Source organism: Dasypus novemcinctus, chromosome 25 (assembly GCF_030445035.2).
Source record: "Dasypus novemcinctus isolate mDasNov1 chromosome 25, mDasNov1.1.hap2, whole genome shotgun sequence".
NCBI lineage: Eukaryota > Metazoa > Chordata > Mammalia > Cingulata > Dasypodidae > Dasypus > Dasypus novemcinctus.
Window position 1 is genome coordinate 59,650,639 of NC_080697.1, and position 23,420 is coordinate 59,674,058.

Below are 23,420 nucleotides of genomic sequence, written 5' to 3' on the forward strand. Positions count from 1 at the left end.
CCCTGCAATACCACTACTAGGTATATACTCAGAAGAACTGAGAGCTGTCACACAAACAGACATCTGCACACCAATGTTCATAGTGGCATTATTCACAATTGCCAAAAGATGGAAACAACCCAGGCATCCATTAACAAAGGAATGGATAAACAAACTGTGGCATATTCACATGATGGAATATTATGCAGCTGTAAAAAGAAATGAAGTCATGAAGCATGTGACAACATGGATGAAACTGGAGGACATTATGTTGAGTGAAGCAAGCCAGACACAAAAGGACAAATACTGTATGATTGTGCTATTATGAACTAAATATTTTGTGACTCTGATGGAGTTACTAACTTGAATATGGGTCACCAGAAAATAAATTTAATGCTGCAGACAATAAGAAGATACTGAAGAATTCTGATCAGGAGCATGTCACGAACAGACTTAATGTGCTTATTGGGGAAAGCATGAAAAACTGTAAAACAAGAAGCAGAGTGACCAGGAAGGCCACTTAATTAATCTCTTATCCTGCAGCCTTGCTAAAATCACTTGTTCAATCTGGTAGCTTTTTTGTACATTCAATCCATTTTTGTGGACTATTGTGTTGTCTGCTAATAAAAACAATGTAACTTTCTCCTTTCAGATCAGGATGACTTTAATTTCTTTTTCTTGCTTTATTGCCCTGACTAGAGCCTCCAGTACCACGTGAAATAGAAATGGTGTGAGTGGGTATCTTTATCTTGTTTCTGATCTTAGGACAAAAACTTCCAGTCTTTGACCCATTAACCATGAAACTAGCTGTATGTTTTTCATAGACACCTATTATCAGATTGAAGAAGTTCCTATATCTTCCTAAATTATTGAGAGTTTTTTATGAAGAATGGGTGTTGAATCTTGTCAAAATGCTTTTTCTACAGCTATTACGTACTTTATTATTTTTGACACTATTGTAAATGCAATTGTTTTCTTCATTTTGGTTTTGGGTTGTTCATTGCTAGTGACATGAAAATACAATTGATTTTTCTATATCAACATTGTATCCTGCCACCTGGTGAATTCTTTTTTAGTTCCAAGAGTTTTAGTGTGTCCACCTTTTTACTTTTAACGTATGTGTGTCTTTATATTAAAAATGTCATGTTATTTTCAATTACACATTAATACACGTCATAGCAAGAGGAGGTGAAAGGGGGGCAATTTTTAATTTTCCAAAAGCAGGGAGCAGGGAAGCAGATGTGACTCAATGGATAGAGCATCCACTACCACATGGGAGGTCCACGGTTCAAATCCAGGGCCTCCTGACCCATGTGGAGCTGGCCCATGCACAGTATTGATGCACACAAGGAGTGCCGTGCCACCCAGGGGTGTCCCTTGCATAGGGGAGCCCCACATGCAGGGAGTGTGCCCTGTAAGGAGAGCTGCCCCGTGTGAAAAAAAGCACAGCCTGCTCAGGAGTGGGGCTGCACACGCGAGAGCTGACACAGCAAGATGATGCAAAAAAAGGAGACACAGATTCCTGCTGCTGACAAGGATGCAAATGGACACAGAAGAACAGACAATGGAAGGAGTGGGGAGGGAGGAGAAATAAAAAATAAATCTAAAGTAAATAAATAAATAAGAATCAGGGATCAGATGTGGCTCAAGCGGTTGAGCTCTCACTTCCCACATGGGAGGTCCCAGGTTTGGTTCCCAATGTCTCCTGAAAACAACAACAAAAACAACAACAACAACAAAATAAACCAACTTAGGGAAGCTGATGTGGCTCAGGGGTTGAGTGCCGGCTTCCCACCAGCCCCTGGTAACTACAAACAGGCAGTTCAAGACTTCCAGGAAGCTGGAGTAGACGTATTCCCCCTATTTATCTAAGTATAACTAAAAACTCTGGACATTAGACATAGAGCAAATATGAGAAGACTCTGAAAGGTGGAGAGAGTAAGGCAGCCTGGCTAGGGATGTCAGGGCCAGGAGCAAGTCCTCTTATTCGCCTCAAATAACCCAGATTGGGTGCCAGAGAAGCCAACAACCTGAAAACACCCGTGGGAATCGACAAACACGAGCCCCAACAAAAGTCTGCTCTTGCTGGTCAAAGAATCGGGAAAGGGGCAGCCTAGCAAGACAGAAAAATTCTGGAAAATAATTGCTCTCCTGCAGCCAAACACGACAAGGGGAAAAAAAAAAACACGGAAATAACAACAACAACTGAGGACCCACGTCCATCCACACCAGCAAAAGCCCCGTGGGGGGCCTGGCCGGGCTGTCGTGGTGCCCAGCCATCCTGCGGGGGGGGGGGGGCGAAGGGAAGACAAGAAGGGGAAAGGTTGGTAGAAAGCAGTGAAACGAAGGACTCCAAACAGGTAACCGAGCTTACTGCACATGACTAGTACTTTGCTTTTTGAATTTTAATTGAATTTTTTATTTCGAGGTAATTGTGGGTTCACATGAAGTTGTAGCAATAATCCAGCTCTATCCCCTGTACCCTCTCGCCAGTTTCCCCCAATGGTGACATCTTGTAACAATGTAGCATAATATCACAACCAAGCTATTGGCATTGATGCGGTCAAGATACAGAACAATTCCACCACCGCGAGGATCCCGTGTTGCCCCTTTGTAGCCCGTCCCACGTGCCTTCCACTCAGTCTCCTCCCCTCACCTGCAGCAACCGCCCGTCTGTCCTCCATTGCTACTCTTTTGTAATTTCGAGACCCTTATGTAAAAGAAATCATACAGTTCGTAATCTATGGGGACTGGCTTTTTTTTCACTCATTATTATTCTCTGGAGGTTCATCAAGGTTAATGCATGCATCAATATTCATGCCTTTTTATTGCTGAGTAGTATTCCAAAGTATGGGTGCACCACAGTGTCTTTGGCCAGTCTCCTGTTGAACGACATCTGGGTGTTTTCAGAGTTTGGCTATTATGAATAATGCTACTGTAAATATTTGTGTATAGGTTTCTTTGTGAACATAACTTTTTATTTCTCTGGGACGAATGGATAGGAGAGCAATTACTGGTAGTTCACATGGTAATTGCATGACTGGGCTTTTAAAAAAATGCCAAACTCTGTATTCTAATGTCTGAAGTATTTTACACTGCCACCTGCTAAGTATGAGTGGTTCCATTTCTTTACATCCTCACCAGCATTTGATTTTGCTGTTACTTTTTATTTTAGCTATTCTGATAGGTGTGTAGTGAAATCCTGTTATGGTTTGAATTTGCATTTCCTAGTGATTAATGATGTTGAACATATCTTCATGTGCTTATATGTCATCTGAACATCCTCTTTGGAAAAGTGGCTTATCATGTCTTTTGCCCAATTTCTGACTGAATTGTTTGTTTTTGTACAAGTGTTGAGAGTTCTTTATATATTCTAGATATTAGTCCTTTGTCAGATATAAGGTTTGCAAATATTTTCTCCTGGTGTGTAGCTTATATTTCTGTCCTCTTAACAGGGTCTTTTGCAAAGCAAAAGTTTTTAATTTTGATGAAGTCCAATTTATCAATTCTTCCCTTTATAGACACCTTTGGTGTCAAGTCTAAGAACTCTTTGTTTAGCCCTAGATCCCAAAGATTGCTTCCCATTTTTTTTAAAGTTTTGTTCCATGACCCATTATGAATTAATTTTCATATAAGGTGTGATATTCAGTTCAGGGTTTGTTTTGTTTTTTTTGCCTTTGGATGTCCAATTGCCCTGACTCCATTTGTTGAAAAAGCCATCTTTCCTCTCTTGAACTGGTTTGTGCACCATTGTAAAAAAAAATAATTGAGGTATGTATGTATGTATGGGTTTATTTTGTGTTCTCTACCCATTCCACTGATCTGTTGATATATGTGCCTAGATCCCTCCTCCAGTACCAGAATCTTGATTACTCTTCTTATAAAGTAAGTTTGAAATTTCTTTATTCTTCTTTTTCAAAATTTGTAGATATTCTAATTTCTCTATATTCTATATAAATTTTAGAACAATCTTGTCTATATCTATAAATTATCTTGCTTGAATTTTAATAAGAATTGTGTTAAACCTGTCTATCAATTTAGGAAGAACTGGCATCTTTACTATGTGAACATAATATGTCTCTCCATTTATTTAGATCTTCTTTGGTTTCTTTCTTCAGCACTTTGTAGCTTTCAGCATACAAGTCTTGTACGTATTTTGTTAGAATTACATAAAAGCATTTTTAAGCTATTGTAAATGGTATTTTATTTTGAATTTTGATGTACATATGCTCATTGTCAGTATATAGAAATACAATTCCTTTATTTCTCTCTCTCTCTTTTTCTCTCTTTCTCTTTTTCTCTTTCTCTCTTTGTAACTGGGTCTGGGGAATGAACCTGGGACCTCATATGTGGGAAGTCAATGCTCAACCACTGAGCTACACTGACTTCCATGAGTTTGTTTTTTTTCATTTGTTTGCTTATTTTGTTTTTAGAAGTTACCAGGAATTGAACCTGTGAGCGCATACATGGGAAGCAGGCACTCAGTCACTTGAGCTACATCTGCTCCCCTACAATTGATTTCCACCCTCCCCCTTGCGGTTTGCTTGCTTTCTGCTCTTGGTGTCCATTTGCTGCATACTCTTCTGCATTTTTTCGCTTGTCTCCCTTTTTTTGTTGTTGCATCACCTTGCTGAGTCAGCTCTCCATGGCACCCAGGTGGGCAGCTCTTCACAGCATGTGGGCCAGCCTGCCTTCACAAGGAGGCTCTGGGACACAAACTCAGGGCCTCCCATATGGTAGATGGGAGCCCACCTGATTAAGCCACAGCTGCTTCCCTACAATTGATTTTTATATGTTTATCTTGTATCCTGCAACCTTGATAAACTCACTTAATTAGGATTTTTTTTTTTGTAGATTCCTTGGATTTTCCATGTAGACAGGCATGTTAGCATCAAATATGGACAGTTTTGTTGCTTCCTGACTGATTCTATTTCCTTTTCTTTTTTTTTTTAAGATTTATTTTTATTTATTTCTCTCCTCTCCCCCTCCCCACCCCAGTTGTGTGTTCTCTATGTACATTTGCTACGTGTTCTTTTTTGTCTGCTTCTGTTGTTGTCAGCGGCACAGAAATCTGTGTTTCTTTTTGTTGTTGTTGTTGTGTCATCTTGCTGCGTCAGCTCTCCATGTGTGCGGCGCCATTCCTGGGCAGGCTGCACTTTCTTTTGCACTGGGCAGCTCTCCTTACAGGGTGCACTCCTTGCGTGTGGGGCTCTCCTACACAGGGGACACCCCTGCATGGTGTGGCACTCCATGTGCACATCAGCACTGCGAGTGGGCCAGCTCCACACAGGTCAAGGAGGCCCGGGGTTTGAACCTTGGACCTCCCATGTGGTAGGCGGACGCCCTATCCACTGGGCCAAGTCCGCTTCCCCTATTTCCTTTTCTTGCCTTGTTGCACTGGCCAGCACTTCCACCAATATGTCGAGTAAGAGCAAGGAGAGCAAACATCCTTTCCTTGTTGCCTGTATTAGGAGAAAAGCATTCAAGCTTTCGCCATTAACAATAATTTTGTCTTTGGGTTTTTTATGTAAATGCTCTCTCTCAAGTTGAGAAGTTACTGTCTATGCCTATTTTTTGACAGATTTTTTCATGAATGAGTGTTGAATTTGATAAAATGCTTTCTTAAACAAACCACATTTTATTTAGACTGAAATAAACTGTACACAGTTGATTTTCACCACCAAATGTAACATTTTTTGTGTTGTTCCTTAATAAGCCATAAAACACTTCATTTGTAGGCTTTCTAAGTTTTGCTTATAAATCAGGATAAGGCAGTAGCTACAGTCATGGAAATAGAAGAAAAGAGACAAATCAGTTGTCAGTATCCACAGCCTCTTGCTTCTGTCTTGACCATGACACAGAATTCTTTAACACACACCTGCTAAAAAGCTTATGAAGGCGTAAGGCTCAATGAAAGAATGTAAACAGCAACAATGAGATGTAGAAAAAGGCATTCAAACTTTAACTGTAACTTGCTCCTTTAGGTTCATTTGATAAAGACAAAATCTACACTGAAATCCTTGCTTGACAAGCTCAGTTTCTTTGACTCTCTGGTAATTCCCTTAACTGTCCAATACAAATTTTTAACAATCTACTTAAAACTCCTAGTTATAACTCAGTCATGAGCCTCATTGTAACATTTTACAAAATGTATTCCTTTCCTTCCACACCTCCTCAAATGTATTTCTTCAAAATACTGATGTGTGGACTGAAAACCTGACAATTGGATCCACAGTGATGATAAATGTTATGTCTAAAATGACTTAGTTAAAATAATTCCAGCGTGCCACCAGCAGAGACCACACAGAAATGAAATGTGGCACATTCAGTGCTATCTTCTGGAAGAACAGATGGGTCTTCAAAGCATGAGAGTTTAAACAGGGGCCCTTTAAACAGGTGGATTATTAATGACCGATGCATTCAATGGAGATCTGTAGGTAAAGACATTCAGTGATTAAGTGGCCTGCATCTACCTTACAATTTTTCCTCCACGTAGAAGAGGAAACCTCTTTTAAAAGTCTCTTAGGTGGGAAGCGGACTTGGCCCAGTGGATAGGGCGTCCGTCTACCACACGGGAGGTCCGCGGTTCAAACCCCGGGCCTCCTTGACCCGTGTGGAGCTGGCCCACGTGCAGTGCTGATGCGCGCAAGGAGTGCCGCGCCACGCAGGGGTGTCCCCCATGTAGGGGAGCCCCACGCGCAAGGATTGCGCCCCATAAGGAGAGCCGCCCAGCGCGAAAGAAAGCGTAGCCTGCCCAGGAATGGCGCTGCCCACACGGAGAGCTGACACGACAAGATGACGCAACAAAGAGAGTCACAGATTCCCACGCTGCTGACAACAGAAACAGACAAAGAAGAAGATGCAGCAAATAGACATAGAGAACAGACAACTGGGGGGGGAAGAGGGGAGAGAAATAAATAAAATAAATCTTTAAAAAAAAAAGTCTCTTAGGTATTTTCAAAAGTTTGAATTACCTATAGGAAGCTTTGACAAACCAACATGGGCAAATCGCCGGCTCTGTCCACCGCATCATCTGTGATGGTGGAAAAGGTGTGTGAGTCCCTCACTCACCAGAGTCTCTCCCCTAATGCAGCTCCAGCATTTCTCTAGCATCTGTTTCTGCTTTTTTTTTTTTAATTCAAATTTAATTTAAAAAATGTTCATGGTATCATATTGTTGCAGTTTGACATAGTTATGAATTTCAATAATAGATATTGGATTATGTTAGTAATCTGCTCTGTATCTGGGCATGATTAAACTATGATTAGGGCTTTGATTGGGCCACTTCATTAGGGCATTGAGTCCCTACCCCTTGGTGGGTGGGGACTCACAGATAAAAGGCATGGCAAAGGACAGAGTTGAGGGTTTCTGATGTTGGAATTGATGCTGAAGTCTTAAGCTGGAGCCCCAGGAAGGCAGCACACAGAGGAAAGAAAAGCAAGCCTGGAGAAGAGAAGACCTGAGCCAGGAGAACACAGAGGAATAGAGATGGCTCCTTAGACACGGCAAGAACCCCAGGGAGAGAGACAGAGCCATTCGCCTGATAGTCTCTACAGCTGACCTTGTGGAGGAAACAGAGGCCCTGAGCCCAGAGGAACCCAGGAAGCCTGAACCCTCGCAGACGTCGGCAGCCGTCTTGCTCCAACACGTGGAAATAGACTTTGGTGAGGGAAGTAACTTATGCTTTATGGCTTGGTATCTGTAAGCTCCTACCCCAAATATACACCCTTTATAAAAGCCAACAGGTTTCTGGTATTTTGCATCAGCACCCCTTTGGCCGACTAATAGACATATATACAACATAATGTTTCCCATTTCAACCACTTTCAAGTATACAATTCAGTGGTGTACATTCACAACATGTGGCTACCCATTACACAATTCATTTTATTTTATTTATTTTATTTTATTTTTAATATATTTTTTATTTAAGAGATATTTAGATTACACAAAACATTACACAAAAAATAGAAGGGAGTCCCATATGCCCCACTCCCCATGCCTCCCACCCTTCCCCACATTAGCGACCTCTTTCATTAGTGTGGTACAGTCTTTGCAACTGATGAACACATTTGAAGCATTGCCACCCAGCAGGGATTATAGTTCACATTGCAGTTTCCACTCTCTCCCACTCAATTCTGTTTGTTATGGCAGGACGCATAATGGCCTGTATCTGTCGTTGCAATGTCACTCAGGACAATCCAAGACCAAAAGAACACGTTAACCGTGTTCACCAAAATTGTCTCAAAGCACTTTCTTGGAACCTCTTCAAAAATTTCCAGCACTCCAGCAGCACTGAAAATTACCAGCAGTCAAGTTCATCAGCCTCATGTCCATCCAGAGCTGTGTTTAGTTCTCCCATAAGAACCAAAATTTCTAATAAAGATTGTAGGCATTCTTTGCTTTTCCTTCTCTTCAGCCCTGGGGCTCTCAGGGCTGCTGTTTTGTTTCTTTTGTTCCTGTTCAGAAGTTTCAACAATTTTTCTCTGTTTTGGTGTCCTGACTTCACCTTCACTCAATTCTTTCATTTGTTTCCCGTGTCTACTATGTGGATTGTTCAAATGACCTGTAAAATAAGTATTGTTGGTATAGCATTATCTTGAAGATAATGCTCCAGTAAGGACTAGTTCCACCGAGGTCTCCAAGTGCCTGGCCCTGATAGTGTGTATTTAGCTGATCGGCTGTTTCACCTTCTAAGTCTGCTCTACAGTTCTCCACCCACTCCTGGCATCTGAAGAAGGTCAGAAGGGATTGCAACACCTGGTTGTGCAGCTGGGGGAAGTGGGAGCCCACTCTCTTCCCCTCCTCAGGGCAGTCGGTGTCAGTGGGGCAGGGGAGGGCTGTCAAATGCCTTGTGTGTGTGTGTGTGCGCATTGATACAATGGTGTGATCTTTTGCCTTTTTAGCCTGTTAATAGGTTGGATTGTGTTGACTGATTTTTGAATATTGAAATAGCCTTGTGTGCCTGGAATAAACTCCACTTGGTCATAGTGTCACTTGCTAATACTTTGTTAAGGAATTTCATGTCTATATAGATGAAGGACGTTGGTCTGTAGTTTTCTTTTCTGGTATAGTCGGTTGGACTTTTGTAAGAAGGTAATGCTAGCTTTATAAAAAGGAATTGGGAAGTATTCCCTCGTCTTCTACTTCCTGGAAGATATCGTCCAGAATTGGTATTAATTATTCTCTAAATGTTTGGTAGAATTCTCCAGTGAAACCATCTGGGCCTAGAGATTTCTGTTATAGGAGTTTTTAAATTATGAATTCAATATCTTTTATAAAGGTATTCAACTTATATAGTTCATACTGGGTGAGATGTGGTAGTTTATGTTTTTCAAGAAGCTGGTTCATTGTTAAATGTACATGTGTGGAGTTGTTCATAGCAATACCTTATTATCCTTTTGATGTCTGCAGGGTATATAACAATAACCCTTGTTTTATTCCTGATAGCGGTCATTTGTGTATTATCCCTTTTTTGTGGTTAGTTTTGCTAGAGGTTTGTCAATTTTGTTGATTTTTTTTAAAAAGCAGCTTTTTTTCATTGATTTTCTCTATTGTTTTCCTGTTTTCCATTTCATTGAGTTCTGTTCTTATCTTTATTATTCCCTTTCTTCTGCTGGCTTTAGGTTTCCTTTAATTTTCTTTTTCTGGGTTCTTGAGATGGTACCTTAGATTATTGAGACTTTTCTTCTTTTCTAATGTATGCATAAAATATAAGAACAAATTTTTTAGGTTTATGGTCCAAGATATGGAAAGAATATAATCTGCTGTTCTTGGGTGAAGTGTTTTATAAATATTGATTTCATCATGTTGGTTGATGGTATTGTTGAGTTCTTCTATGTCCTTGCTGATTTTCTATCTGTTCTATTATAGCTGAAGCCTCCAACTATAATTGTGTGTGTATTACTCCTTTCAATTCTATTAGTTTTTGCCTCAAGGACTGTGCAATTCTCTTGTTTGGTGCGTACATGCTTAGGAATTCTGTCTTGTGAATTGTTCCTTTAATCATTATGTCACATCCCTCTCTGTCACTGGTAATTTTCTTTGCTTTGAACTCTACTTTACCTGATATTAATATAGTCATTTCTGTTTTCTTTTCACTAATGCTTGCATGGTATATCCTTTTCCATCCTTTTACTTCAAGCTATCTAGATTGTTATATTTGAAGTGTCTTATAGACAGCAAGTATTTGCAGCATGTCATTTCAACTACTCTTCCAATCTGGCTTTTAACTTGTATGTTTAGATCATTTGCATTTAACCTAGTTATTGTTATGTTAGAGTTTCCCATTTCATTTATTTATTTTTGTTTTCTGGTTGGCCTCCTTTTTGGTCACTTTTTAAAATAATTCATTTTGATTCATCTACAGTCTTTTTAAGTGTATTTCTTTTATAACTTTTTTGGTGGTTGCTCTAGGTATTACATTATATATACATGACTTATCACAATCTACTGGCAACATCATTTGACCAATTTGAGTGAAATACAGAAATCTTACCTTCATTTATGTCCTTTATCCTCCAGTGTGTATAACTGTCTTAAATATTTCTTCTACAAAATTTAGAACTACATCAGACAGCACTGTAATGTTTGTTTCAATCATCAGACATAATTTAGAGGACTCAAGAAGAGAAGGAAAATCTATTGTCCTTACCCATATTTTTGTCTATCATGTTCTTTCTTCCTTCCTGATGTTCCCAGTTTCCTTTCTTTTATCATTTCCTTTCTGTTTAGAGAACTTTCTTTAGCCATTCTTGTAGGGCAAGTCTGCTGGTGATAAATTCTCTTAGTTTTCTTTCATCTGATTTTGGCTTTATTTTCCCTTCATTCCTGAATGATATTTTTGCTGGATTTAGGTATATTAATCAGGGTTCTCCAGGGAAACAGAATAACAGGATATTTATATATAAAAATACATGAGATTTATCATGGGAATTGGCAATTGGCTCACACAACTGTGGGGATGGGCAAGTCCAAATTCCATAAGGCATGCTGCAAGCTGGGAACTCTGATGAAGGTTCTCGAATTGCTCACAAGAAGCTGGCTGGCTAAAGTAGAGATGGAGGCAGCAGACTTGACCCAGTGGTTAGGGCATCCGTCTACCACATGGGAGGTCCGCGGTTCAAACCCTGGGCCTCCTTGATCCATGTGGAGCTGGCCCATGTGCAGTGCTGATGTGCACAAGGAGTGCCGTGCCACGCAGGGGTGTCCCCTGTGCAGGGGAGCCCCACGCACAAGGAGTGCGCCCCGTAAGGAGAGCCGCCCAGCGTGAAAGAAAGTGCAGCCTGTCCAGGAATGGCGCCGCACACACGGAGAGCTGACACAACAAGATGATGCAACAAAAAGAAACAGATTCCCGTGCGGCTGATGACAGCAGAAGTGGACAAAGAAGACGACGCAGCAAATAGACACAGAGAACAGACAACCGGGGGGCGGGGAAGGGGAGAGGAATGAATAAATAAATCTTAAAAAAAAAAAAATGTAGAGATGGAAATTCTTCCCACTGCTGAAATGTCAATTGACTGGCTGAGACCTCTCATTGTTGAAGGTAATCTTCAGATTTAAATCCACCCAATGTTCCCACAGAAGCAGTCAGGCCAGCGTTTGCTCGACCCAACAACTGGACACCATTACCTGGCCGAGTGGACACACGAACTTAACCGTTACAGTCTCTCTCTTCTCAACGTGGCAGCCACGCACATCTCCTTAAACCATACTTAATCTCCAAATAAAAAACATATTTTCACCTAAAATATTCACCTGTCCTGGGTACAATTGGAAACACACGAATCCTTTCCTCAGGAGAAAGTGCAAGTCCCTGAGTAATATTCACTCTTAAGCTTGACAACCTATAACGTAGATACTGCAAAGTGAAGCTAATACAGCTTATGTCATATGGCAAGGGGATACAATAAGGAAGAAAACAAAGATATTTGCTTTAGGATCATATTCAAGCATCCTCATAACAAAACAAGGAGGAAACATTCACAACCATTACCACCCTCATCTCTGTAAGTGCTCACATGGCCATAGCTCGTATGTGTAACTACCTTTCTCTGTCACCCTTCATGTAGCAAGCCCCGCAGCTGGCCACGGTTCTTTGCCTGTTGGGGTGACCCAAAACTTCTTTCCTGCTTGGACTGGGTTGCCGCAGTTTCCCGTTAATGTGCAGAGCGTAGTAATACTAAGAGACATGCTAGGAATCTCCTGTATTCCAGAGAAACTCTTCTTTACCTCCATTGTGTAGGTGCCGTCCTGTTTCCTCTTGATAATCAGGATCAATCACCCTAGCAGTACAGTAATTTCTTTCTTTGCTTGTTGATTCAGAGGCATGAGGAGCTCAAAGTGGCCAGGCGGCCGTCATAACTTCCAGTTCTGTGGAATCATTGTTGTCTCTCCTGGTGCAAGCACTCTTCCTTTTGGAACTAAGACCTGTAGACCAGCAGAACTGAAGGTTGCAGGGACAAGAAGCAAGAATTTTTCTAGTGGATCTTTAGGGATAAGAGAGAGATGTACCTCGCCCATTTCAAAAAGAGGCTATCCAAATGGCCCATAAATATATGAAAAATCTTTCATGGCATTAGCCATGAGGGATACAAAAATTTAAACTGTAATGCAATACTAGCACATACCCTCCAGAAGGGCTATGTTGAAACAGAAAGGAAAATACTCTGTTGTCAGGAAGATGGAGCATTGGAAATTCTCCTACCCTGCTGATGGGAGTGTAAATTCAACAACCACTTTGGAATGCAGTTTGGCAATGTCTGCTGGAACTGAACTTATACATTCCTTGATCCCAGCAATTCCCCATGCAGGTATATAACCATAAAAATGCATATATGTATAAAATATATGAGCAAAGATGTTCACAGAAGCATTTTCATAATGACCCAAAACTGGAAGCAACCAAATGTCCAGCTACAGGCAAATGGAATATAATAACATTAAAAAAAAAAAAAAAAAAAAAAAAGAACTCTAGGCTTATCATTGTGCAGGTTTCTCTGAGACACTTGGGTACAAGGAAATTCAGAGAGTGGGAATTCATATAGGTAAGAGAATTAAAGATGCTCAGGCTCATAATAATGTCCCTGAAATTATCCCAGGGGGAAAAAAACTCCATTATTACCTCATTTTTTAATACTTAGATTTTTCCACTTATTCTGAAAATTACCCTGTGGAGATGAAGCATAAATAAAATGAAGTCTTGAAAGTTAAAAAAAAAAAAAAAAGAACATTAGGTTGAGTAAAAGAAACTAGACACCAACTAGTACCTTAAAAACAGGTAAAACAAATCTATAATGATAAATCCCAGAATAGTGGCTTGCTTTTGGGGGTGGGAGTAACAGAACCTCCTAGGATGCAGGAAATATTCTACATCTTGATCTTTGCGGTGATTACTTGAGACATATGTACGTGAAAACTTATCAAGCTCCAAAAATTTTTTAGCCAAACAGTGCTCAGAAATTTGGGGCACTCTTGTACATATATATCTCAATAGAAATTAAACAAAGAAAGACCACAGTGAGGTACTATTACCCACTCACCACAATGGCTGAAATTAAGGAACCTGACGATACCAAATGTTGACAAAGGCATGGAGCACCTGGAACACTGACTCATTCTTGTGAAAAACTGTTGGGTAGGATACACCAAAGCTGAACATATGCTATGACCCAGCCTACAGTATAGACCCCAGGTCTATACCCAATAGCAATGCAAACCTTCATTCACCAAATGACATGTAAAAGAGGGCTCACAGCACCCCTATTCCTGGTGGCCTTCAACTGAAAATAGTCCAAATGGCTGTCAGAATTTAAATGGACTTTTAAGAATGTTGGTTTTTGTCATACACAGGAATACTATGCAGCAATGAAACTGAGCAAATGATGGCTAAACACATGATGAATCTCACAAATACAATGTTAATCAAAAGAAACCAGGCACAGGTAAGGACTCAATTATTTTATTTATTTATGGTTCCAAACTAATACAACGTATCTGTAATAATAGAAGTAAGGACAGTGGCTCTGTGTCCTTCCTGACCCTCCCCAAGGGTCACTGCCTACGTGGATACTGGCCTTGTTCTGGCTGGGAGAGACTGCCTTGGGAAACTCCTCTCCTACATCACCCCCCCCTCCAGAATTTGCCCCCCAGGCTAAAGCAGCTAATGATGACAAGAAAAGCAGAGTAAAGGACTATCTAGGTGGACAGACTGGGGCAAAGGATTATCTGTTTTAAACACAAGGAAGAGGGAAAAGCTCTGTCTCCTGGGAAATAAAGGGAACATTCAAATCCCTGCAAACTGGGGAACTCGAAAGCAACTGCCTGGCACAAGCCCTGATCAAGACCGAGGCCCAGAAAGTCGGGGAGGACACTGCACTTTCCATTCCCGTTGGGTGGACTTTCCTGACAGGAGCACTGAAGCTCAAGAAAGTCACTGTCTTATCACCAGCTGGTTACTAAATATAGAAACAGACATCTCAGGGAATAAATCCCAGAGTTAGTATTTTAAAATATTAAAATGTATGATGTGCAACAAAAGAGTACAAGACCAATAAAGAAACAGGAAATGATGGCCCATCAAAGGGAAAAGGATTAAAATGCAGAAAACACCAACAAAGAAGAGGAGAATGTGGACACACCAAACAAAGCCTTTTTTTAAAAAATGATCTTAAAAATGCTCAGAGTTGAATGAAAATACAGAGAAAGAGCTAAAGGATATCAGGGGAAAAAAACAAATAAGCAGTATGAGAATCTTAGTAACGGTATAGAAATTTTAAAAAGGAACCAAACAGCACTACTTGAGTTGAAAACCACAACTGAAAAGAAAATTTCCCAGGAGCATTTCAACACCCCTGGGACACCAACAGACATATCAATATACTCATTATGAAAGTCCCAGAAGGAGAAGAAAGAAAGGAGCAAAGGCTATTCTAAGAAATTATGAGACAGCTTCCCAAACTTAGCAAAAGATGTGAATGTACACATCCAAGACCCCCAGAGAACACCAAGCAGGGCAGACAGAAAAACACTCTCTCACACACTGATCAAACCATCCAATCCGAAGGACGAGGAGAGAGTTCTGAAAGCTGGAAGAGAGAAACAGCATGTTAAATGCAAGGGAGTCCCAGCTAGCCTCTGCCAATTCCTCATCAGAACCATGGAGGCAAGAAGGCAGTGGGGTGAAATACTAAAGTAGCGAAAGAAAACAACTACCAACCAAGAATTTTATATCAGGCAAGGCATTATTTCAAAAGTAAGGGAGAGATTGAGACATTCCTAGATAAACAAAAACTGAGGAATTTCACTACCCCTAGACCTGTCTTATGAATAATGCTAAAGGGCATTCTTCACACTGAAAGAAAGGACACTAGACAATGGTTAAAAGAGGCATAAAGAAATAAAGGCCTCCAGTAAAGGCAATCCTTTTGCAATTATAAATGCCAGTAGTATTGTATTGTTTCGTATATAACTTCACTTCTTACTTCTCACAGGTGCCAAAATGCAAACACATAAAAATTAACGATAAATCTATGGTTTTGGACATATAATATACAAAGCTATAAATGGTAGTAAGTACAAAAATGGTGCGAGGATGGAAGGGTATAGGAAAAGTGTATGTGTATGCTATTGAAATAAAGTTGGTATCAAACCAAATATGATTGCTATATATGTAAGATGTTAAATTTTAACCCCATGGTAACCATAAGGAAAATATATTAAAAAATATATCCAGATAGAAGTAAGAGGATACTCAATGTGGTACAACACAAAAAATCAATTAAATATAAAAGTAGGCATTAATGGAAGAATTGAGGCACAAAAAAGGCATAAGACTTACAAAGACTAAATAACAAAATGGTAGAAGAAAGCCCTGCATTATCAGTAGTGGCTTTAAATGTAAATGGATTAAACTCTCCAGTCAAATTGCAGAGATTGGCAGAATGGATTAAAAAGCATGACCCAAATATATGCCATCTGCAAGAGACTCGCCTTAAATTCAAAGACACTGTAGGTTGAAAGCAAAAGGGTGGAAAATAATATGTCATGTAAGGAATGACCAAAAAAGAGCTAGTGTAGCTATACTAATATCAAATAAAATTGTCTCTGAGTCAAAAACAGTTACAAGGGATAAAGACAGTCATTAAGAAGATGTAACAATTATATATATATATATATATATATATATATATGTATAGGCACCTAACAGAGCCCCAAAATATACGTAGCAAATATTTACAGATTTGAAGAGAGAAACTGACAGTTCTACACTGATAGTAGGAGACTTTAATACACCAACTTTAGTAATGGATAGAACATTTAGACAGAAGATCAATAAGGAAATAAAAGATTTAACTGATATTCTAAACTAACTAGACCCTACAAACGTATATCAAACACTTTACCCAACAATAACAGAATACACATTCTCTTCTAGTGCACATGAAGCATTCTTCAAGATATACAATATTTTAGGTCTCATAACAAGACTCGATAATATCAAAATATTAAAATTATACAGTGTATCTTCTCTGACCACAAAAGAATGAAGTTAGGACTCAATAACAGAGAGAGAAGAAAACTTCACAAATATGTGGATTCGAAACAATATACTGAAACAATCAATGGGTTAAAAAGGAAAATTGCAAGGGAAGTTAGAGAATATCTTGAGGTAAATGAAAATACAACATTCCAAATTTAATAGGATGCAGCAAAGGCAGTACTGAGAGAGAAATTTATAGCTCTGAATATGTACATTAAAAAAGAAGAAATACTTCAAATCTGAGACCTAGCAGCAAAACTGGAGGAACTAGAATAAGAACTAAAACCAAACTGAGCTGAAGGAAGGAAATAACAACAAAGCCCATAGTTGATTTTTTAAAAGATCAATGAAATTGACAAACCTTTAGCTAAACTGGAAAAGAAAAAAGAGGATACAAATAATGAAAATCTGAAATGAAAAGGGGGGCATTACTGACCCCACTGAAATAAAAAGGATATAATAGGATAATATACGCAACTGTACACCAATAAATTAGATAACCTAGTTGAAATGGACAAATTCTAGAAACACACAAACTACCTACACTGACTTAAGAAGAAATAGAAGATCCGAACAAACAATTAACTAGCAAAGCAAGGACGTGAAAAGACATTTGCACACCAGTGTTCATAGTGGCATTATTCACACTTGCCAAAAGATTGAAGCAACCCAAGTGTCCATCAACCAATGATTGGATGAACAAAATGTTGTATACACAAAAATTGGAATATTATTGTGCTGTAAAAAGGAATGAAGTCCTGATACATGTGACAACATGGATGAACCTCATAGACACCATGTGAGTGAAATAAGCCAGACACAAAATGACAAATATTGTGTGACCTCACGTTATAAGATAATTAGTATAAGCAAACTCATGAAGTCAGAATCTAGAATATAGGTAACCGGGGGGGGGGGGGGGGGGGGTAGGATATAAGTTCTTATTTGGAACAGTGGAAATGTTTTGGTAATGGATGGTGGCGATGGTAGTACAACGGTATGAACTAATTAACTGCACTGAAATGTGTATCTGAATGTAATTAAAAGGGGAAATGTTAGGTTGTACATACAGTAATAGCATAAAAAGTTAAAAAAAAAAAATCCATGAAACCACACCATACAAACAGCAAACCCTAAGTTAAACCATGGACTGTGGTTAACAGCACAATTATGAAAACTGTGCTATCATCTATTGGAACAAATGCACACCCAATGCAAGGTGTTTATAACAGGGTAGTATATGGGAATCCTGTATTTGATGCCTGATTGTTCTGTAAACCCACAGCTTCCCTAATATATGCATAATAAAGGACCCTCCAGCATCTTAACTTTATTAAAATGAACAGGTGCGTTCACTTGTAGATCATCTGTGCACATTAGTAATTCGTTTCTCAACTATAAACACAATGTAAGGAATACAGGATGTCCAGCCTATATAAGCTGTTTTCAGAAAGACATTTGGGTAAATATCTCACGGAAAGTTTTGTTTGGAATGAGGTCTTTATATTCATTCAATAAGTGTTCCTTATGGTAGATGGATGTTGTCCCTTAGACAGCTTGTGGTCTAATGCTATTTACATAGTAAGAACTCCATCCTTCACGATCCGCAGGAAGTCATTTTGAGTCTTTCAGCTAATGAAAGGTGACTGTCTCTGCAAGCCTTGTCTTTGTGACATTGTAATAGTGAAAGTCTGAACAGAGTCTAAGTATCCATCACTGGGGAGCCAGGTAAATACAGTATTGTCCATCCACACAGTGAAAACTCACGCAGCTTTTAAAACAATGAGCTGATAATAAAGACTTCCCTAGGCTATTAAATGAAAAAGGCCGAGAGTATTTCACCATTTGTGTTGTTTAAAAAAGCAAGGTATTTAATATATACAAATATTGCTTCTTTGGGCTTCTGTAACAAAATATCACAGCCTGGGTGGCTTAAACAACGGAGACTTATTGTCTCCCAGGCCGGAAGCTGGGACCCAGCGCCACAGCCCGTGCTCCCCGCGTGCTCCTCGGAGGGTCTGCGAAGGCCCTTCCTCGCCCTGTCGCCAGGGGGAGTCTTGGCTCGCGGCAGCATCAGTCCCCGCCGGCCCCCGTCACCAGCCGGGCTCCACCGTCATGTGACATCTCCATGTCTCTTCTTACCAGGACACTAGGCATATTGGATTAGGGTTCCCTCCCCTCCTCCAGGGTGACCCCTTCTTAGGGGTCACCCCTGCAAAGACTCTCGTTCCAAATAAGGTCTCGTTTGCAGGTGCTGGGGGGGTAGGACTTCACGTATCTTTGCGGAACACAGTTCAACACGAAACATAGACATATATCTACCAGGACATCTACACATGTACATATATACATACAAACATTCTACCCCAAATTAAGAAAACCAAATAATCCTCTGCAGAGGTAAGTGATATACAAATGTGCAATCATGCATGGGTGCCTCTAGAGAGGGCAACTGGGGGACATACTTTTCATTATGTTTACCCAGTCTTGCTGCTCACATTTTACCATGCACACAACTTCTAAAAATAAATAAATAAATAAAAGGTAAATGGATGATAGGCCTAAAATGGAAGCTCAGCTTCTATGGCTAATGGCCAATATTGACCAAAAACTACACGGTATAGATGCTTTCAGTTTTGAAGGTTTCTGAGAACGTCAGTGATCTATAACCTCAGATCTAGAAGCTGTATTGGTAGCAGGACCATTGTGCTATGAACAAATTATTCTCGAAATAATAAAAGTTCTTTCCTGTTTTACTCCAGCTTCTTACCTTTTAAGCTTGAAAGAGCTGATAAATCAAGTCTTAGAGCAGGAATTCCACCCACCCACCCACAGGCCACACCCAGCCCGCTGCTGTATGCCACGGATAGTTCCACCTTCATTAACGAGAAATTGAAATTTCACATCATATTTTACGAAATATTTTTTTCACATTGAGCAAGGCTTGACCCCTCATTGGGCAACCTGCTCTTCCCAGCAGGGTGCTCTCTGCTAGCTCTCAGCTCGTCTCCTCTTCCCTCCCATAAGGCTCACTCATCCTGGTATTTGCTGTCGTGCTCTGCAATCCCTCCAGGACTCAGCTTAGCCCACCTGGCAATGAAGGAGTCAGGGCGTTAACCCAAAGGCCGCCGTCTTGCAGAGCGTCCCCTGGGCCTCTTCTGCCCTCCAAGCAGCCGACCTAAGGGGCTGGAGAACTCGGTTGTGCACCAACACCACCCTGTCCAGCTGTCTGCTCTAAGACTCTCCTCAGATCCACACTTGAACTTCTGTGAAGGCAGGCACATCTGACATGGACAGTGACCAGGTGGCGAGGGTAACGCTGGCACCATCAGAAGCCGGAGCCCCAAAACTTGCCCGATGGGTGCCAGAGGCTGAAGCAATGACAGGCAGTTTTTGTAGGGTTTGGAACCACAGAGCTGTGGGTTTGTGGTGAACCAGATGTACTGAGCAGCAGTCCTGGAGCCAGGGTCAAAGGGAGATTAACGACATAACTGCAAAGCTGGTTTAAGAACCCAGTGCCAGTGATATTCAGTTTTTATTAAGAAATGCTGCATCATCAACACTCTTACAGACACAGAATAGTGGGTAGAAAAAAATAGAGCCATCGACGACTGAGTCAAAAAGTGATCCAGAAAAGTCAGATTTAAGAGTTTAGGTACAACAAACATGATTTCACTATTTCCCTTTTTGCATATGCATAAAAATACATGTCCAATAAAATTCTAAGAGTCCAATAATATATAAAGTAAAAATTATAACTTGAAAGCATTGTTTAAGAAAGGACTTTTTCCTTTCTTAGTGAAACAAAATCATTATGTTCGCTACAAATAATGGCACCGAGGTTTAATAATATGTTTTCTTGGTGCCTTGAACCTGAAACTATTAGGAAGGGCCTCCTTGACCCGTGTGGAGCTGCCCATGCACAGCGTTGATGCGCGCAAGGAGTGCCGTGCCATGCAGGGGTGTCCCCCGCGTAGGGGAGCCCCACACGTAAGGAGTGCGCCCCGTAAGGAGAGCTGCTCAGTGGGAAAGAAAGCGCAGCCTGCCCAGGAATGGCGCCGCACACACGGAGAGCTGACACAACAAGATGACGCAACAAAAAGAAACACAGATTCCTGTGTCGTTGACAACAACAGAAGCGGACAAAAAGAACACGCAGCAAATGGACACAGAGAGCAGACAACTGGGGCCGGGGGTGGGGGGAGGGGAGAGAAAGAAATAAAAATTTAAAAAAATAAATGAGGGAAACACATCCTTGGAAGTGGTGGGAACTTATTCTGGTTAGTTCCTTCACATTACAACTTAATATATTTAAATTTCTCAGAATAACCTATATATTTTGTCTTCCTGAAGGTTCATGAGAATTCCACTCACAGTTTAAAGAAAGAACAGGGCAAGACAAAAACGTGCTATCTTTTCTTCTTGACAAATCGAGAAAGGCAGAAATCTTTTTTTTTTTCCTAAAGGACTTCAGACAAATGTGTCAATATATGACAAAAGCTCCAATAGAAGGCAAGAATTTCTCCCAAAAGTATCCCTTAGCGAGACTCACCCTGGATGTGAAACGTGGCAAAGCCTTTCGTAATCGGGAAAGTGCGACCCGTGCCTGAGCAAAACTCTGCGGTGAAAACCCGCCAGCCTCAGCCAGCCGGGAGCAATGCTAACTTTGGGTGCTGGTAAAACAGGTTTTACAGCAGCAGAGGAATCAACAGCTGCAGGAACACCCCCCGGGATTACAGCTTCAGTCCCAACTTGGCAGTCCCTGGGAACCAAGCCTTAAAGTCGCTGAAAGCCCTCGGTGACGGTGGCCAGCCCAGCCCGCGGAACACCGACCGTCCCCACTGTCACGCACACAGGCACTTGGAGCTTGGGGTAAAGTTTCCCTTGACAGCACTACCCATGGATTTAAAAAAACAAAACACCCACAAAAGAACACTGCAAAACGACTGAGAGGATAATTTGCTCTTGAATTGTTAGATGACTATTTAAGTGGCTCTAATGTCAGAAGTGAATTTGAAGTTTGAATAGTATTCAGGAAATGTGAATGTAAAGGGCTATTTCATGGCGGACAGATTAACAAATTGAAATGAAACAGATTAACAAATTGAAATACATGTAACTAATACTAACAGTTTTTGTTTTTAACATTTTCTCTACAACCCTAAAAGTTCATATATTTAAGTTGGATAAAAATATTTTGGGGGGAGATCTTTAGATTGGAAGCTAAAGGTTTGCCTATTCTGTCACCTTATATCCAAGCATACATGGTATCAACACGATAAAAATTGATAAGAAAATTCCATTTTAAAAAAGCAATTACCCTAATCTATCCTATATTTGATTTTTTAAAAGTAGGATTCCTTCCACATAGGTAGCTTATGGAACCGACCCATTCACTGACTGAGCAGCAGTTGCCATCAGATTAGTCCAAGCAAACCATTAATCTCGTCACTCTTCTCCGAGGTTCTCCCAGAGTGCATATAGATTTAAAAAGATTAAAGGAGCCATTCTAGAAACAAATCCCTACAAAGTCTCCAATTACAAAGCCATCCAAGGAAACGGTGGCGTGGCTGAAGATCAGTGTCCAAAAGACAAAGGAAGGGTGGCTCGAGTCACTGGTTTCTTCCCTTCTCACAGAAGGGAGGAATTAATTTTTTGTTCCTTTAAGATAATTTTGAATAGATTAAGACAGCTAAACAACTTTTTTTCCAACTATGAACAAGAAAAAAATAGCTTCAAAAGCCAATCATTGACACAAATATTCATAGCAGCATGCTATATGATAGCCAAAGAGTACAAACAGCTAAGATGTCCATAAACTGATGACTGGACAAACAAGATGTGGAGTTTAGAAGACGGAGTAGAATATTACTAAGCAATAAAAAAGGATGAAGTACTGATACACATTACCTACAACATGGGTAAACCTTGAAAACACGTCGAGAGACTTGAACACAAAAGATCATATGTTGTGTGATTCTATTTATGTGAAGAGTCCAGAAGAGGCAAATCTACAGAGATAGAAAGTAAACCAGTGTTGCCGAGGGCAGCAGGAGAAGGGAGTAAGCAGGGACTGCTGGATGTGGGGTTTCTCTGGAGGGTGGTAAAGTGACCTGAAGTTAGATTGTGCTGCTGGATGCGTAACTCTGTGAATGTCTTAACCACCGCTGAACTATAAACTTTAAATGGGGGAAAAACCATTAAAAAGAAACCTCATTACTAGTGCTTGGCTTTAGAAAAATGTACAAATGCAAGTTTAATTACACTAAGTCAGAAAAAAACCATATTAATATAACTTAAACAAACAAAAAAAAATCAGTTCTTAAAGTTCTCCAGTTAGTTTTGTTTTTGTTTGTTTTTTTCAGATTTTATTTATTATTTCTCTCCCCTTCCCCCCCCCCACCCCAGTTGTCTGTTCTCTGTGTCTATTTGCTGCATCTTCTTTGTCCGCTTCTGTTGTTGTCAGCAACACGGGAATCTGTGTCTCTTTTTGTTGCCTCATCTTGCTGTGTTAGCTCTCCGTGTGGGCGGCGCCATTCCTGGGCAGGCTGCACTTTCTTTCATGCTGGATGCTGGGCGGCTCTCCTTACAGGGCACACTCCTTGCGTGTGAGGCTCCCCTACGTGGGGGACACCTCTGTGTGGCGCGGCACTCCTTGCGCACATCAGCACTGCGCATGGCCAGCTCCACACGGGTCAAGGAGGCCTGGGGTTTGAACCGTGGACCTCCCGTGTGGGAGACAGACGCCCTGACCACTGGGCCAAGTCCGCCGCCCAGTTAAAGTTTTAAACCCAGGTATACCTTCAAAAAACTTCACATTTATACCTAAGAGTTAAACGGCCAAATGCATGATCTTTTATGTTCATTAAGCGCATAAGTTATCACTTGTGTCTATGAT

At 40.5% G+C, this 23,420-nt stretch overlaps 1 long non-coding RNA gene across 1 annotated transcript in view; it reads right to left on the bottom strand.

Annotated features, from left to right (window-relative positions):
- LOC139437580 (uncharacterized) overlaps window positions 1-21,345 on the bottom strand; it is a 48,959-nt gene extending 27,614 nt beyond the window's left edge. The window contains exon 1 of the long non-coding RNA XR_011647417.1: window positions 21,075-21,345. This is a non-coding gene — a long non-coding RNA (uncharacterized lncRNA). The remainder of the gene's footprint in view (window positions 1-21,074) is intronic.
- Window positions 21,346-23,420: the final 2,075 nt, after the last annotated feature.